Below are 17733 nucleotides of genomic sequence, written 5' to 3' on the forward strand. Positions count from 1 at the left end.
CTTAGGAATGCATATGATTCACCTTACGTACTTTGTTCTACATGTTGGTATTATCTATACTTGCATACATATCCTTTTTTAGGACTGAATGTTGGCATTCAAGCTCTTCCTACACCTAGGACAAGGTACCAGTAGCACCCCTGACAACACCAGAAAAACACAGCTCCAGTAAATGCACTATCCCACATGATAAATGCCATTTCAAGGGCTATATTATGATTTTTGTACATGCTTACCTAGGGTACTCTAACTACTTCAAGATTTAAGGACTAGAACCTTTAGTAAGTCTGCCAGCTATCACAGCTGTATTCATTTGCCTATCTACTTGTAGCTGCTTAGATGCCAATTTGCTTGAGGTTAACTGTATTAGCAGGTGCAATGCTGACAATAATTATATATAAGAAACCTAAGCACACCTGTCTCTTTTCTCTTTGGTGAGGATAGAAGGACTGAGTGGGCCTTGCTGCTTTAAAAAAAAATGGCTTAACAAAGGTATAAGTTGTTTTGCACTGTGTCTTGTCTTCTTGCTCTTAAATGTTATCAACGTTATGTTTGAGATGAGAACAGAAAGGGATTAAATGAAACATTTTCCCAAAGCATCGTGGAATTTGTTTGATGCTTTGTTATAGAAACAAAAGGGCTACAGGGTCTCTCGCTTCCTTGAGTTGCTAGGAAAAAAATAAGTCTTTATGTTAAATTATATGTATTCCCACGCTCTGTCCAGAACACCATCATGAACATAGTTGTTTTTTTAGGCAAATAGTACTTTAATTATGTGCAATATTAGAAGCCTATTCATAGGGGGAAACAGTAATGTTGATTCTTCATTACTAAAGTTCTACTGAGTATGGTGAGTTTAACCTTGGAGTGATCCAAGTTCTTCATTCTTCATGATTGAAGTTTTATCAAGTTGAAAGTCCTGGGAGAATAAGGGCAAAGACTAAGAGGGAAGGACATAAAGATGACCAGTGGTCATCAGTTTGTTAATAAGTAACACAAAAAGCTATGAGAGGTTCTGGGTTCTACATTGTTGGCTTTTTTTCAGTTTTTATTAAGTATTGGATGGTTTACCTCACATTTTTTCAGTAATGAAAATGAACTCTGTCCAAAAAACATGAAGTCAGCACAAGTTCTGAGAGCATGTTGCTTGCTGGGTTCTCACACTTTAAAGCTTTGTGGACTCTGTATATACTCTCTCCTTTGCGCTTTCGCTACTACTGAGCATGGGATCACCTACCTTGTGCTGACTGGCTTATGCCTGTTGATTTTCCTGCTTTATTTGCCTCTATTTTCCAAGTGTCTGGTGTGCTGAGCCCTTCCCAGACTCACTGATCACTTGTTTACTGTGCTGAACTTGTAACTTTTGGCCAATTGGCAGCTGAGAAGAGAAGAACAACAGTTTCTCAGTGCATTAAATTGTCAAATTAGGCTCTTGCTTGGAAAAATATTGCTGGTTTTGTTTTCTTTTCCCTAAGTATGACATTACAAATATGTGGGGTTTTCATTTGTTTTTGGGCTGTGTGTTTTATTTATTTATTTATTTATGGTTGCTTATTTTTCCTTCTCTTGTTTTTATTTTGGGATATATTAAAAAAAAAAAAAAGACAAGTTTAACTGGCTCTCTTGATAGGTCAAGAAGGATGTCATTTTTTCATTATTTCTTGTTACTAAATTACTTCTATGTAAAGACTAATAATGGAGTTACCTTGGAATAAACAGTAACTGAGGAAGATGAGTATTTTGGGAGGGTTTGTAAATGAAGTAGTGCAGTTTTCAGACTCATGATCATTGCAGTCATCATTATTCTTCTGTGGGCAAGCAACAGTGGTGACAACAATAAGACAAATTGTAAAGCCCTGCAATAAACTTCTGTCCATCTCTCCTGCACGCTCTTTCTCTCTTTTAAAAATATTCCCCCTCAGGAGTAATTAGATTGTGGACCTGAGGTAAACTGTGTTTGGGTCTAACTTCCATACCATCCCATTCTGTTGCAGGAAAGCTGGAGGAGAGTCTTCTTCGAAAATGTTATGAGGATAGACTCTTCTTTCCAATAACAGCTATCCATGGGCAAGTAACTGTGAGTCTGGAACTACACCCTAATGGCATTTCTCATGCAATCTTTTTGTACCTAGCATATGTAGGACCCATGGAGGGAATATATGTGTGTAACCACATTTCAAATTATTTAAACCCAGAAAATATAGAAATTGATCTCAAATGCATGATCTAACATCCACACTTCTATTTTGGTTGGTGCAGAGTGAGCCTCCTGGAATGCTTCATTAGGCACTGTAAGCGAAGGAATGCCAGACACTTGAATCTTCCTTGGTCTTTGGCAGTGGGAATGCATTTAAAAGGCCATGTGTCTGTGGAATTTAGGTAGCTCCAGGTTAGGAAACAACTCAATGGCCTTTTGTACAGAACAAACTTTTGGATTTAGCACCCAAATTTTTCACGACCCCCCATCTGGCTTTAGAATGCCTGCATATGGAGAGAAGTAAAATTAACTGCTAACTCTAGTAGCAGCTGTTGTATACTCAATAATTCTGATCAGACCGTTTTTACTTCAGCTCCTGAATATGCATTTACGGGCCAACCTCTAAAAATCTTGGCAGAAGTTCTTCAAAGGAATTCATCTCTCTTATACTACCCTGTGATGAGACCCAAAACTTCCAATGGCTAAATTCTTATAAGAAAGCATGAACATCTGTACCACACTAAATCGTGGGCATACTAGGCTTGGCACTTTCCACCAGTGGAAAGCAGTAGATGCCTGAGAGAACAGGACAAGCACAGAATGATACTTGGCCAGAATCCTCTCCAAGCAATTCAGGGATTCCATATACCAAAAGTTCTGTGTTCATACTTAATTTCTGTGAGTAGATTTTTTTTTTCATGATCTTGCTGAATCACTTGAATACTGGAACACTTTCCTCCACTGTATCCTGCAGCAAGAAGATCCAAGATTTAACTGTGCTCTGTGTGAGGATACGTATCTTTTTGTGTTTCTTTGAATCTGCCATTTGCCTGGAGCTTTTGAGAGGTAATTCCATATTAACATCCTTTTTGTCAGTCTATATTTTTATTGTATCTCACCAATATATTATCCAGTTATCTCACTGATACATTATCAGTGTGAGCCTCTGTGTATCTAGAATTTGTCTGTGGGCTTGTCTATGCATTTATAGACCTTTCCTGTTCCTATATAAACACTTCAAGAATTGAGTCCCAGGTGGGCTTCTGTTGATTCAAGGAAATCAAAAAGTAGATTTTATTCATATTGGCAGCAGAGATAGACTGTGGGTACTGCAGGAACCATGAAAAGATTCCCTCTAATTTTACTTTCAAGAGCTGGAATTGTCAGTTAAGAGTTACCTTAGGTTCTGAGCAGAAGTGCACGTGTGAATGTGTGCATATATCTGCACAGACACAAAACCAAGCTGCCAAAACCATCTGTGCTGGAGGAAAGGCGGTGGGGTTAAGCCATACCGGATGAGAGAGAAGCACGGTGCCCTGGCTTAACAGTGTCTGCTGGCTCCCAGGGAAACTTTCTGGAGCCAGCAAGTAAGGGACATGTTAACTGTGGGAACAAAACAAGAGTGATGATTGCTCAGTGTCACAATTACCTAGAATTAGTTTTGCACCTTGGGATGGTCCAGAGCTACGTGCAAAAGCGCATTATTCAGTTAGTTACAAGTCTTATCTGTGAGGGGTCAGCCTGACCCCAGGAGGAGTTCACAGGTCCAACAGTCACCTTGAGAATGTGTTTCTACGGTGCACTCTTTTAACAGTACCCCAGGTACAGCCCTTCCAGTGCAGCTTTCTTTTCAGCTTTTAGATTCTAAACTCTTTGCAGATGGCAGTCTGGAGAGAGAAGTAGCAGAAAAGTCTGCTTTAAGCTGTCGCAGCAAACTAAATCTGGCTGCAGTCATAGAGCAGCAGTTAAATGATCCCGCAACATCAGCGGTAGCTTTTATGTGAGAACATGACCATGCCCCATGTTTGAGGACTATTGCTAACTTTGGTTTGGGAGATGAAAGTTTGTATTTAGACTTGTTGAAGGGCCTTTGAAGATAAGTGTGTGCACGCATGTGTCTCTGTGTACAAAACACACAATTAGGGCTTCTTTTAACCATGCCAATTTTACACTACTGTGACTTGACAGGCATCAGCAGAGATGTGCCTGAATTACTCAGGCATAAAAAGAGAGAGAAAACAGAACAGAACTTGTACATCGTATGAGCGTTGAGTATCTCACTGACATGTATTTCTACACAGATATGGTACACAAAAAAAGTGTAGGTATACACACAACGCAATTGTACTGCACATAACTGTCTTTCATGTCGGTTAGAAGCAGAGTTCAACCCTGTTCAGTTTGCTTCCCATCTCACCAAGATCAGACAAATGCCTGGAGCTGAGCAGCACGTTGGGCAGTGATTCAGTACACGGGATGATGCAGCACAATTTGTTTTGGCTTTTTGATATTCCGCATCTCACTGCTATGCATTTTTAATGCCAAGCTACTGATACAATAGTGGTAAGAGGTACAGTTAAAGAGAATGCAAACTAGTTTAATAATGTCTCCAGAGCTTTCCAAATGTGTGAGGCTATCCAGCCTGTTTACAGAATGCAATCTGCTAGAATGGAAAAAAAAAATCAAACCAAACCCTTGTCCTGAAGACATCGCTGGCAACATTAAGAATCCTATAGTACCCCAGGGACAGTAGTTGCGTCCCTACCCTTCACCGCCTACTACTGTTAAAAATATTGTTTGGTTGCTTATTTATTTGGAATTAGCAGATTAGGGAGTAGTGTTTGAGTGCATATCCAACATCTGTGAAAGCAGTTTCAGTTTAATAGGCTGAATCAGACACCACATAATCACTTTTGGGAAGAATCTGAGCAAATGGAATCGTGTCTGTAGTTTCTTTTCCTTCCTTCTTCTGCTGCTCAGCTCTGATAACTGCTCACTGGGCACAAACCATGGCTCTTTAATCTCACTTTTTATTAAGCGATCACCAGCGGTTCAGAAATAGCCTTGTGTAACATATTAAGGACCAAGTAAGCCAAATCAACGTTTCGGGGCTCTCATATGGCTTTCATATAGCTGGTTGGAGTGCGTCTTTTCACGATTGCAAACCTTCGAGTTGGATGTTAACACTTTTGAAGTAACTTCCAATGCCAAAACGACGTTCCTCCCTTTCAGTTCAAAGAAAACACAACATCTGTCATAATGTGAAATGTAGATTTAATGCAAGTGTCAAGTCAGGCACTTGGTAATGAGGTAAAAACCCTTGAGATTTTAAGTCTCTCTTCCGCACTATCCTGTTACAGGGAGGGGAAAGGAAAGAACTGCTTCTTTGGCACTTAGCAGCTTTTCTGCGTCGCTTATCTATCCTTCCTGGACATCTTCTGCGAATTAGTGTATTTTTCCTGGCGCTGTCCTCCTGAGGGGAGGAAGGTGCAATAATACTTGCTTTGTAACCGAGGGAAACTGAGGTACGGCCCACGCTGCCGAGGAACCCCCAGCCCCGCTTTGGGGGTGGGTGAGGGGGTCGCAGGAGGCTCCGCGGGGCCGATTGCGGGGAGGGCTCCGGGCGCAGCGGAACGGAGCGCGGCGCGGCGGCCGGAGCTGTCACAGCAGCAGCCCCGAGCGTGCCGCTGGGCGCGCCTGGAAGCGCCTTTATTTGCACTGGGGGAAGCGTGGGTTTGCGGTAAGGATCTGCAGGTCTCCGTGTAGGAGGATAAATATTTGCCCTTTGAATCCCCCCCCCCCCCCCTCCTTCTCTTCGCCCCCCGGTTTTCCTTCAGCCTTTCCCCCAGGAAGGTTGGAGGGATCGCGGCGCGGTACGGAGCGGGGATTTGGAGATGCAGATGTGACACTGCAGTGCGAACGCCGCCCGCGGCAGCAGTTGATCAGGATCTCGGACCGCGTCTTTTATCCCTTTTAGCTCGGAGGAGATTGCCCTCAATAGACCCGCCGTAAAAAGAAAAAGAGGGAAAAGAGAGAGAGAGAGAGAGAGAGAGATCGCAGTGCTGCCCTCGTGCATCCCACTGCGAGGAGGTCCCGGCGGTCCCTTGGGAATACCGGGAGTCGCGAGCAGGAACACGAGCGGCCACCGGGCTAATCCGCTCCTCCACCTTCCCGCGAGTACCTCCCCCTTCTGCTCCTTTCTTCAATAGCAGCCCTTTCTCCAAATCTCAGGTTACTTCGCTAAAGAGTTCTCAGCCCTATAGTTTCAGCCCTTGTCTCTGCCTCCAGCTCCTTAAGAGCCACCCAGCCCCAGCGATCGGATTGGGCAGCCCGCCTTGACACACCACTGTGCTGAGTGCTTGAGGACGTGTTTCAACAGATGGTTGGGGTTAGTGTGTGTCATCACACTCGAGTGGGGATTAGGGCAGAGAGGCAGCCCGGCTGGAGCTGTGTGGTCTTCCCCAAGTGGGAGCTGCGAGCAAAAGAAGAACCACCTAGCTTTGGGGGAGAAGAGGGAGGAATCCTCTCCAGCAGCTCAGAGGGAAAAATAAAACCCCCACACTTTATTCAGGTAAAGTAAAACGCACCTCCTGCTTTTTTTTTTTTTTCCTTTCTTTCTTTCTCTCTTTCTTTCTTTTTTCTTTTTTTTTTCTTTTTTTTTTTTTTTTTTTTCTCCTCTCTCTTTTCCTTTCTCCTTCCCTCGGAGGAATGCTAGCACGGCACACTTGTCAAAGCCAGTTGTGCCGCCTTCTCAGTGCTGCTGTTGTGCGGCTGACAGATAGCAGCGAGCACAGCCCGATGCTCGCTGCCCGCAGAGCTCACACCCGGGTCCCGCTGCGGAAGGTGCACGTCGGGAAAGCTCTCCCGGAGCTCTGCCCCTCCCGCACACACGTGCGGACCCCCGGTGCTGCGTGGTCGGGCGGTGGGGGGTGGATCGCAACGGAGGGTTTGTTCGGTTTGGAGATGTTCGAGCAGGGTAGCAGCCCGTCTGCGGCTCAGCTGCGAGGCAGAGGGTGTTTGGAAAGTGTGTTTGAGATGTCTGTAAAGTTTGAGGGCTCCTTTACAGAGAGCTAGCGGGGGCTTCTGCTGGTCGGTTTGGTTTACACATGGGCTTAAAGTCGAGAGAAAATCGGGAAAGTAAGGAGAAGGCAGCGCACGGGGTAATGCTGCAGCAGGGCAGATGGATGTAATTCATTTGCAGATCTGTCTGTGGAAGTTTCACAAGTCATTGCAAACTAAGTAGCATCCCTAGAACGGATCATTAAAGTCTCGCTGTACAGATTCTGAATGGATGACCTGAAGTGTTAGTTAAACGTAAGGGAAAAGATGATGTTTGAGAAGGGAGAGGGGAAGAAATGCAATGAGAATTTAGTTATGGAAGCACTTTGCTATCATTTTCATTGAAATTAACTGCTAAATTCATTGATGTCTGCACAGGGGAAGCCCAGCAACTGGGGCGAGAAGTCAGAAATGCTATCCCTGGACTGTGTCAACTTTTAGAGTGTTAGGATGCTCTCGTTGTTTTACTCTGAGGATGGTCTGTTTGCCTTTTAAGAGAAATCATTTACTGTGTCTGTGTCTTCCTGTGCAGAGTAACAACCTGATTTGTTTCTTCGCACTGTAACAGATCTTCACACTGACTCGCCCATACCTGTGTGCCTATGAGTTACTGGCCTCCTGCTCGTGAAGGAAATCTCTCACTCTCCTCACCGCTTACAGGTGAGATGTTCTATAAATAATGCTGTATATAATGTGTGCTGAAATGAGATCTGTGTAGTAGGCTGAGCAAGGGGATTTATAGCTGGTGCTTTGGGATTTTGGCATTCAGCTGTGTAGCGGTGCCCATAAAACCATGTTTCAAGCTGCACATAGAGTTTTGTCTCAAATCAACTTTTTCTCTTGGGCCCCTTTACAGATTGGTCTTAGCCTGTATATTCAGATACACTCTTCAGTAAGAGTAGACACAAGGCACCCACAGAAGTTCCAAAGAGTAAGTTAAATCCTTAATGAGGCTGCATGACTAGATCAATGCTTATGTGAAAAAAAAAAAAAAAAACCTGACCATTTTGATTTTTTTCTCAGTCTACTCTTTATCACTGGAAAAAGTGATGGAAACTTTACAAGTTTCCAAAAAAAAAAAAAAAAAAAAAAAAAGCAAAACCAACCAACCAAGCCCCCCTCTCTGTGACTCTGCATTACGGCCTTTTATGCCATGTGCATTGAATTTCTCCTTTTCCCCCTTCCCAGCCTGTCTGTGAGAAGCCCATAAGCCAGCTGCAGCATGCAGAGCTTCAGCCATCCAAGCAGGATAAGGTGCAGCACTGCAGTGCTGTGAGACGTTCAGTCTGTGCTGTCACAGCCCTCTCTGTGGACACTGTTAGGCCATAGATCACATCATCTATAAGAAAACATATTTTTTTTCCAGAAACTGAGTCTCTAACTGCACGTGCCCATCATGTAATTGTTTCAATAGGAAAAAAAGCCCCAGCAACTAAGTTTTTCTAGCGCTGCCAGAAAATCCTACTGAACTAGGAACAGCAAATCATGTTTTTCCTTCCTTTATAATGATGGGGCTGTTTAGAAGACAATGCCCACAGGGCAGTCCAGCTTCTTGTCAAAATGTAATCTACTGTTCCAGATGGTAAACATTCAAAGACATATTTATGGTGACTTCTACATACCTGCCTTTGACATTGGCTTTTTTTTTCTTCCCTGAGAACACTTGTGCTGGGTACACACATGAAGTTCCCATTAGCATCCCAGCAGCTGTAAAAGTGTTCAGAACTCTCAGAGATGTTCCTCACGGTGAGATAAAAGTAATCTGAGGGAGAGATCTGAGACCGGTGCGACTTTCGGAGATCCGTGATATGCTCAAGGTTAGAAATTCCAGGGGAACAAAAAGATCCATAAGCCACTGTATGAAAGCTGTAAGATGTTCTTGTTGCGGCTAATTCATCTCTGTTTGATAGGGAATGCTGAGCATACCAGGCATGTCTGTACTATCAACTGCATTTGTGATGTGAGGGAATCTGCACCGCACAAAATGTGGTGGGTTTGTTTTTCCCCCAGATTTCCCCTCTGCTCCCACATAGTGGAATGGCAGCATCATAGAATGGCTGAGGTTGGGGGGGACCTTAAAGATCATGGAGCTCCAGTCCCCTGCTGTGGGCATTGATGACTGGATTGGTACTGATCATCTTCATAGAAATGTTTAAGTGACACCCTTTTTTTCCTCACTGCTCTGAACAGCGAGACAGAGCCCAAGAAAACGTTTTCCAGTCTGAGTGTGTTCTGCCCTGAATTGTCTTAATTATGTGTCAGTTTATTGCTTGTCAGGAGCTTCCTCTTCTTAGCACGTTATAATCAAGGTGGGTGAGCTTGTTCCATCGTATTGCACGACTTCAGTTTCTCCTGCTTGGCGTGGCTTTTTGGCTTTCCATTGAATTATTCGCAGTTTCAGAGGAAAAAAAAGTAATTATGATTGGTGTAATATAACCTTAAAAAAAACAAAATTGGTAAGTTTCCAAATGGCATGTAAATACATCTTCAGCAAGTAGGCTAGATGAGAGGTCATTAGGGAAAAATGTGTGTAGGGAGCTTGAAGTGTCCCAGAGATGGCAAGGATCAGTGTGAAAATGATAGTAATTGGAAGTGATAAAAACAGTTTGTTAAAAATGCTGTGATGTGAGGGACAGCATTTCCAAATGTGGAAGACTTAGAAAAGCCCAACTCAGTGGAAATTGGATAGAGATGGAAAAAATTCTTCTGAAAGATTTGCAAATTCTGTTCTGCCGAGGTCACTTTGTTGCAGCCTATTTGCTGGTTTGCAGTTTATTATCTAGCTTTGTTCAATCTGCATGCCTCATGTGGTGTTAGGTGTTGGTTCGTGCAGTTTGAGCTCTGTGTAACGACAGGCTCACCCGCATCCAGGAAGGCCAGACGTTGGGCTGGGTGTGATGAGAGCACTGGGTTCCATGATTTCCTCCACTTTAGAAAGGGCTTTGGGGATTTGTGTTTGAGTGGGAAGGCAGACTGATGTGATAACAATTGAGAAAGCGTTTTTCTGAGTGCCCTGAGAGCCGCAGCCTTCGACAGAGAAGGGGGTCCCGTGACAGCTCTGCGGTGACACAGACAGAATCCAATTAGTGGCCACTCCTGCTGGTGATACAAGATTGCTCCTAAAAATTTTCCGCCATTGCCACCCTCATTGTAATCCCATCCACAATACCGATAATGGGATCACGAGTGTGTTTTCGGAAGGCCTGTTTAAATTTTAACCACTATCTGAGGAGGTTTTGAGGATGTGAGATTAAAGGCACTGAATGGCGCAGCTCACACAATGCTACGTGACGTGCATGTCACCCCGCAGCCGCTTCTCCTGTGATGTATTTTCTCAGCACCTCTAACACAGAGCTACAGAATTGGGTGTCAGGGGTGGATGTACGTGGTGAGTATTCCATTGAGTCATACTGTCTCTGCACTGCAGTTACCTATGGACCTCCGCAGCTACAGGCATGGAATGCAGCAGGAGATGGGAGATGACACCATCCCCTTCTGCTGTGCCCCTGCAGTGGCAACAAGTCAGCTTGTTTCTTCCTTAAACAAGTCCTAAACCATCATTCTCTGCCTTCGCAGCTGGACAGCAACCTAATATTTGCTTTCCTACTGCTTTTTTTTTTTATCTTTCACTTTTTTTGCAGTAACACAAATGCCTATCTAGACTTTCCCTACATCCACTCTTTCCATATGATCAGAGTCACTCTCTGGTTGGTCTTGCCAAGCAGTGCACAGCAGATGCTATTGGATGCTTGTAGGACACCCTAAAATGGAACAACTCCTAATGCCTCCACCAGTGTTACCTCAGAGTGCAGCACAGTAATGTATGAATTGCCAAACCAGACAGCTTTTAGCCTATAGCAGAATCATTTTAACGTGTTTTAGGTTTGTAAGTGTAATCTTTTTGAGAGCCTCTCTAAGGTCTTTCCCTGTTAAGACAAATTCCTTTTAAACTTTTGATGTCATAAGACCTTTATTTTCTGAGAAAAGTAGTATTCAACTCACCTTCTGGTTTGTGCAGAGCACACAGCCGTTTTGGTATCAGTTATTTCCCAGAACTTTAATTTCCCTTTTCAGAACCTGTTTAAAAGCTTTGGTAAAGTCTTTCTTGCTGTGAGTGCTCTATCAGTGTGGGAGCTCTGAGCCTTCTTGGCCTTAAGCCATCACTGGTGTTTTGGTTCCAGTGAAACGTTTTGGTAACAGATGACCTCTTTAGCCAGGAGTTCTTCACTACTTTCCTAACATATTGCTTTGAATTATTTTATGGCAAAAATTTGACTCAGAATGTTATCTTGTAATTGTTATTTTTCCCTACAGAGATGGTAGTACAGGTGAAACTTCAAACTGTTCTTTTTTTTTCACCACATTTATCACAGACCAGTGTGATTATACCATTGCTTATTCTGGAAGATTGCGAGATGTGGTTCCATGCTGTTTAGTAGAGCAGTGCTAGATTTTCCATAGAATAATTCATGGAGATTCTAAATGAAAGCAAAACACTGAAAATCAATCATTTCATGTTTTGTTTAAAAAAAATAATCTCTCCTGATGTTGTCTGAGAATAATTATGGCATTCCATGTTGCCATCTCTCTATGATGTGACTCTACCGCATCCTAGCAAGGAGAGATGCTGTTCCACAGCAGCTGTAGTTTTGTGGTGCTTCCCAGGAGGTGAAGTCTGTTTGGAAAGCCCACAGAGAAAATGGGGAAACCTTTGGCACAAGAGTTCTGGAGAACAAATGTAACAGGGAGCTGAAAAGAGGGATTGTTTTTCTGAAAAGCATCCATAAAAACAGAACAGTGGTCTGTTCCAGTATTGTAATTGCAATGCGCCAAGATGTTCATTATTCTAGCGTGTGCACTGTTTTGTCTGTTTTCACTTACAAAGAGAAAAATGTGTTACCAAGCCTATAAAAGTCTGCAGAACTGCCAAGTCCCCTGACTTTTATCAGTAGCCTTGTGATATTTAGCCTCCTTTGTAAAGCGTCAAGTGTTAGGGTCAAGATCTTACGTGAGAAGTTCACGTCTCTCCTTTCTGATTTTTAAATTTAATCCCTGTAGATGCTGAGGAAGCTGACATGCATGCAGCTCCAGAAAAGCAGAAGAAACTAACGGGAATCCCAAATCTTGCTATGTGAACAAAGTGGGTTTGTGTACAATAGGCATGGTGGTTAAAAAAAATTACCTGAGGTTTGCTGTAATCAAATTCCCCTTGGTATTTCTGATCATTTGTCTGATAATTCCCATTTGGTACAAAGGTTTTATTGCAGCAGAGGGCGAGGCTCCTTGACTATGCTTGCTGCCCTGGAGAAAGTCATCCTCAATCCTCCCATCCTCTGCCTGCAGGTGTGTGTTCCCTTCTCCTCCCTTGTGCCAGGTCTGGCGCCTGACTCACCACCTCATGAGCTCACTGAATCATTGGGAAGCTGCTTTTGCTGCCGGTTTGGTGAGCTGATTCAGCTCAGCAAGCAGACAAACAGCTCAACATCCAAGCAGAAGCTGGCGGCTTGGGGTGAAGGGCAGAAACATGGCTGCCACTTGAGGGGTGTGAGACCGTACCTGGTGACTCTCACTCTGCGTACTGGGACACTGCATCTGACTGTGGGAGAATGCCTGACAACAGATATGTGCCAGCATGGTGATGAGCAGAAGGCTCGATGTGCATGCTTTTAATGAAAGCATATCCATTTTGATTGAGAAAAGTGCTGCAGAGTGATTCAGAAGATAGAAAGACCCTGCTTGCTTTTTTTTGACATTTTAAATAGACAAATAATCTTTGGAGTGAAACTAATAAGAAATATGGGGGGAAAAGGGTAAATAAATGCAAACGCTTGCCTTGCTACTGCTTTAAAAGGATTAATGAGATGCTGAGGGTGGGATCCAATCTGCATGGCTAGGGCATTTGAGGTGCTTCTGAATGTTAAATACTTATAAAGCAGCCACCTGAAGGCAGGCACTCTCTCTAATCAGTGAGGAGAGTTCCTCTGAAAGGCCTTCAGGCATTTCAGTTAGACTGATAGGATTTCCTTTTAGAAACCTTCAAAGACAACTACCTCTTTCCATTGTATGTGAAGGTAATGGAGCTCGCCCACTTATTTTTACCAGGATTGCTTAGGAACTTAAGCAGGAGGGACTTCATATCACCTTGAGTTACTTGGTTGATCCACAGATGATATGGATAAATAGTGTCTGTGTTTGAACAGCCATGATATAATTCCCGCAGCATCTCTTCAGAGTGTCTCATACGCTTTCCACAGAAGAAAGCATGAAGCAGGTCTCTCATTTGGACAGCAGGAGCTGTGAATCACTTAAAGAGTTTATGACACTCAATTTAGATAAATGATATTGAGTACTCCTTAACAGAATCTGCTGTGATAGGACAAGGGGAAGTGATTTCAAACTGAAAGAGGGGAGATTCAGACTTAAGATTTTTACAAAAGAGTAAGGCAGGTTGCCTGGAGATGTGGTAGATGCCCCATCCCTGGAGACCTTGAAGGTTTGACTGGGGCGCTGAGCAACCTGATATAACTGTAAGTATCCCTGTTCATTGCAGGGGAGTTGGGCTAGATGGCTTCTAAAGGTTCCTTCCAGCTCGAATGATTCTATGATTCTAGTGGCCATAGAAATGGAACTCAGAACTCACCCAGGGTGTCATCAACTTCTGTACAGGGCTATGCTGACAAGAAAAATGCATAGCTTTTTCTTTGTAAATCATTTGAGTTACAGAAAAAAAATTTTAAAAAATCACCCACTATTATTACTTGAAGGAATGACTGAAGACTGTGGAGTGGATGAAGTTTACGGAGACCAGAGATGTTGCTGGGGCCTGCAAGCATTAAAGGTATCATGAGGAATAGCAGATGGTCTTACAGGTCTTATATCTTTGTCTGATGTTGGACAAAGAGTGGAAGAAAGACAATGAAAATCTTAAAAGGCCCCATATCCTGGTTTCTGGATGTAGCTATGCTAACTCTTTTGAGGGTTACCACCCACTGGCTTGGCTGCTGTAAGGCATACCAGTCACAAATTAGAGAACAGTAGTGCAATAATAAACAGAACATGCTGTAAATATTCAGCACAGGATACCTTTTAACTATTGCTTTTTCCGACGTCTGCAGAAGTTCTAATGAAAGCAGATTTTAAAATAGTATTTGGGTTTTGGTAACTTGCTAGTGATAAGAAAGTATGCATTAAGTCAATCTACTTAGTCATTTTTAGCAAAAATTCCCCCAGTGTCATTCCTCACTATTTTAGTGAATAAGATTGCTGTAACATCTGAATTTGTGAATGTATCCCTAATGAAACACATGAATTTACCTTGGATTGTTGTAATCTATTTTACATCTAGAGCCAATTTATGAACTGAGACTGTAACATTATCTGTTTGGCCACGGTTACGTAGGATTTAGGGAGACCAATACCATAGTTAGACCAATAAAAATGTTCTGAAGCTAACCTATGTTTATCTGCTAGGCATTCCAGTAGTTTCTTTTATCTCTGTATCTGTAGAAGGTCAGCATCTCTTATCTCACTGTAAACTTCAATCTATTGCTGGCATATAGGCTTACAGAGCAAGACTTCCCGTGCTCTGCTGCTCTGCAAACTCAATTCCTAAGAGCAAAAGGTTGCTGAGTTAGTTTCTTGATCTTCTTGGTATGGAGAATTCCTCTAAAGTGTGAACCCTCTGAAGTGGGGAATGGTAAAATGAAGAGAGAATGAAGGATATATACTCAGGGATTGCCATGCTCCCTAGAAGAATAACAAATATAGAAGAATGTGCCATCACAGAGGTGCTGAAACAGGAACATCCTTTTTTTAGGTCTTCATCTTATGTAGTTCAAAGCCTATTTTCCCCATCACTAACTTACTCTGCAAATCTTTCTCTTCCTCAAATTCAAGGCTTCTTGCACCTCAGCAATTTGTAAATGCAGTATAATAGTATCTCAACAAACAGGTCCATGTTACAGGGACTCATTTTGGTCTTGGATACTGTGGGTACTTTTCATATAAAAAGCTGTCTATCACATCCTGTGAATCTTTTTGAATGTTGCCAGGGTGGACTGGAAAAGCTAGGTAGAAGAAGGGCCCGATTAGCTAGAGCTGAAGTCCATGATGTCTTGGATGTTGTGCAACTATATCATGAGATTGTACATTTTGACAATGTTAGGGGCACATATTTAAGCCTGGAGAATTCACCACCATTCTGGCAGCTGTACAGCATGAGAAGACCATGTGTGCTTTGTGTATTTCTCCTTTTGTGTGATATAAAAGAATCTTTGATTAGTATCAGAAACCTATGGAGTTGTTGGAGGTAATCACGTGCTGAGGAGCCTGAACACATCCCTGTGTGCTGACTGATTCTGTGATCATACTTGAGGGTGCACCACACTGCTGACTTTGTGCTGTTTCTCCCTTGTGCTCTGGTATAGCTGTTTTCTACGTACTCTGCACCAGCAGCTCCAGGATGAGTAATGCTAGTGGAAGTGCATGCACACACTTCAAGGGCTCTTGTGCAATGTACAGTGCAGAACAGCCCTTTAATTTGCCAAAGGAACATTTGCCCTTCAGTCAGAGACAGTTCAGACACCAAGCAACATGTTCTACACTTATTGTACTAATACTGCTCTACACCGAAGCCTTAGCTGAACGCCAGTGCTACCACGACAGCAGAAAAGAAACACAAACGTGGAGCACTGGTGTGTTGAATCTAGTAGCTGTGAGCTATTCACTGGGGTTTTTTAGTATTCAGCCACCTACAGCTGCCAGAACTGCCACTTCCCTAGCCTGCAACAGAAGAATGTGCTGGGCTTTTCAGTTTGGAATTGATCTCTGTAATGCGTCTGGGTATTTATGGGTCTGGGTGTTTTTGAAGTCATACCTTGCTGTCAAACAACTCATCTTTAAAAAAGTTGTTGCAGTTAGTTTGGGTGAGAGCATAATGCAAGGCAATGCATATCTCCAAGAATGCCTCACCTCAGTCTTCCAGACTCCTTGCTGAGTCACATCTGGCATGAAGTGAGGAGCCCTTGTCTCTGCCCTTATCTTCAAAGCTCTGCGTGGGCTACTCATTGTTTGAAGATTTTGCCCTGTTTTATCATGAATCATTGGCATCTACACTTTATAGGGACTATATTATTCTGCAGTGGAGGGTGAAATTTCAAGTGGGCAATAAATTGCCATTCGGAGCCTATAGATACAAGCATCTCCAATGAATCTGTATGGATAGGCAACTTCTAAAATAGACAAAGTTGCAATTTGAATCAGGGCTGGTAGATCTCTCTAGGGAATTTTAACCAGATTTGTCAAGTAGAAGATGGAAGGAAAACCCATTCTCTCCCCTTGGTAGTTTGTCAATGCTTCTTGCACACTGAATCAATTGACTCATCCGCATTTCATCCTGCTTGGAGGTATACCTATCTCTTCTTTCAGAAGATATCCTGAGTGCAAATATTGCATAATCAAACAGTTCTAAGGCATTTACCATGTACTAGATCTTAGTGTGCAGTACCTACCTTTTAGCTGCTGTAATGGACATAGGGAGCTGATGGTTAAAGAGGAAGTAGTCTGTTTCTCAGTAATTTGGAGCTACAGCTAAATACCTTGATCTTAGTTCTACTTTTTTGTAATGCTGGAAGAAAATTCTTTCTTCCTTAGAAGCCTCATGTAAAATAGAAGTCTTCTACTATGGCTAAAGTCATACACACCCTGGGAACTGTTCAATTTACAGTACACGGGATGGAAGATTGCCTTGGGCACAAGTTATGTGATTTGCAAAGGCTGGAGGTATTCTGCCGTTTCTCATGCGTCCTTCGTATTTGTATTCATTTTGTATACAGTACATACACTGTTTTCCATTTATGCTTTTATTTTTGTTTCTCCTACTTTAAGTCCTTATGTTCAGTGCTGTTTTAAATGAAAATGTGGAATAGTTTTAATGAATCAAAGCTGAAAGAACATGAGCTTAATATTTGACATAGAAAAATGTGTTCTGTTCTGTGCCCTGCTTAAACACACTGGCTCTTTTTTAGACCTTTTCCTTGGTGAAGGTTAAGTGGGAAATATTTTGGCTGCAGCCTTTCTAGCTTAGGCAGAAAGACTTTCCATAGTTCAGGTTTACATTCTCTGCTATGGACATTCAGTTTTCCTGAATCAAAATTGTTAAACTGAAATGAATATCTCGTGGCAATGATGATGAAGTATCAAGCCTTCATCTCTCATGTCTTTAGCTCTATTTTGCTAGTGATGATTTTGCCAGTTTTGTTGCTAGCACTGAACAAATCTCAGCAGCAGAGCTCAGTTTGGTTAATGGGTTCCTCACAAGCATTTTCCTTATTGGTATTAAGAACAGATGTAAAGAATTCTTACATTTGCCCTGTATGAACACTGATTTCATTGCTTCTGCAAAATCCTAGAAATGTTGCCACATTTTCCATCTGTATCAGGGCATCTTTTGTGCCTGCTGTAGCATACATGGAGTGAGACAGATTGTTTTCAACTACTGAGGGTGCTATTTGCCTGTCCCGCTTGCTTCAAAATCCCTTGGCAGTCTGCCTGTTAAAGAGCTTCAGAGGATCGATGTCCTCAGGGCACTTCTGCCTTTAATGGAAAGGTTGTTGTGTTCTTCAGTTGTCAGACTCTTGAGAGGGAAAGAGTGAGGTCTAAATCTCCCTCTTGCCCTCAGTGCCAGTAGTACCCATTGC

At 42.7% G+C, this 17733-nt stretch overlaps 1 protein-coding gene across 7 annotated transcripts in view; it reads left to right on the top strand.

The window, feature by feature from the left end:
- Window positions 1–6381: 6381 nt before the first annotated feature.
- Window positions 6382–17733, top strand: part of SULF1 (sulfatase 1) — a 126229-nt gene continuing 114877 nt past the window's right edge. For 5 of the 7 annotated variants that reach the window (XM_040691332.2, XM_040691306.2, XM_015282902.4 and 2 more), the window contains exons 1-2: window positions 6382–6548; window positions 7605–7696. The gene's annotated coding sequence lies outside the window, so the exon portion shown is untranslated. Of the gene's footprint in view, window positions 6549–7568; window positions 7697–17733 lie in introns of all 7 variants that reach the window. The other 2 variants (XM_046928489.1, XM_040691315.2) reach the window with 1 other exon arrangement.

This window comes from Gallus gallus, chromosome 2, assembly GCF_016699485.2.
Source record: "Gallus gallus isolate bGalGal1 chromosome 2, bGalGal1.mat.broiler.GRCg7b, whole genome shotgun sequence".
Taxonomy (NCBI): Eukaryota; Metazoa; Chordata; class Aves; order Galliformes; family Phasianidae; genus Gallus; species Gallus gallus.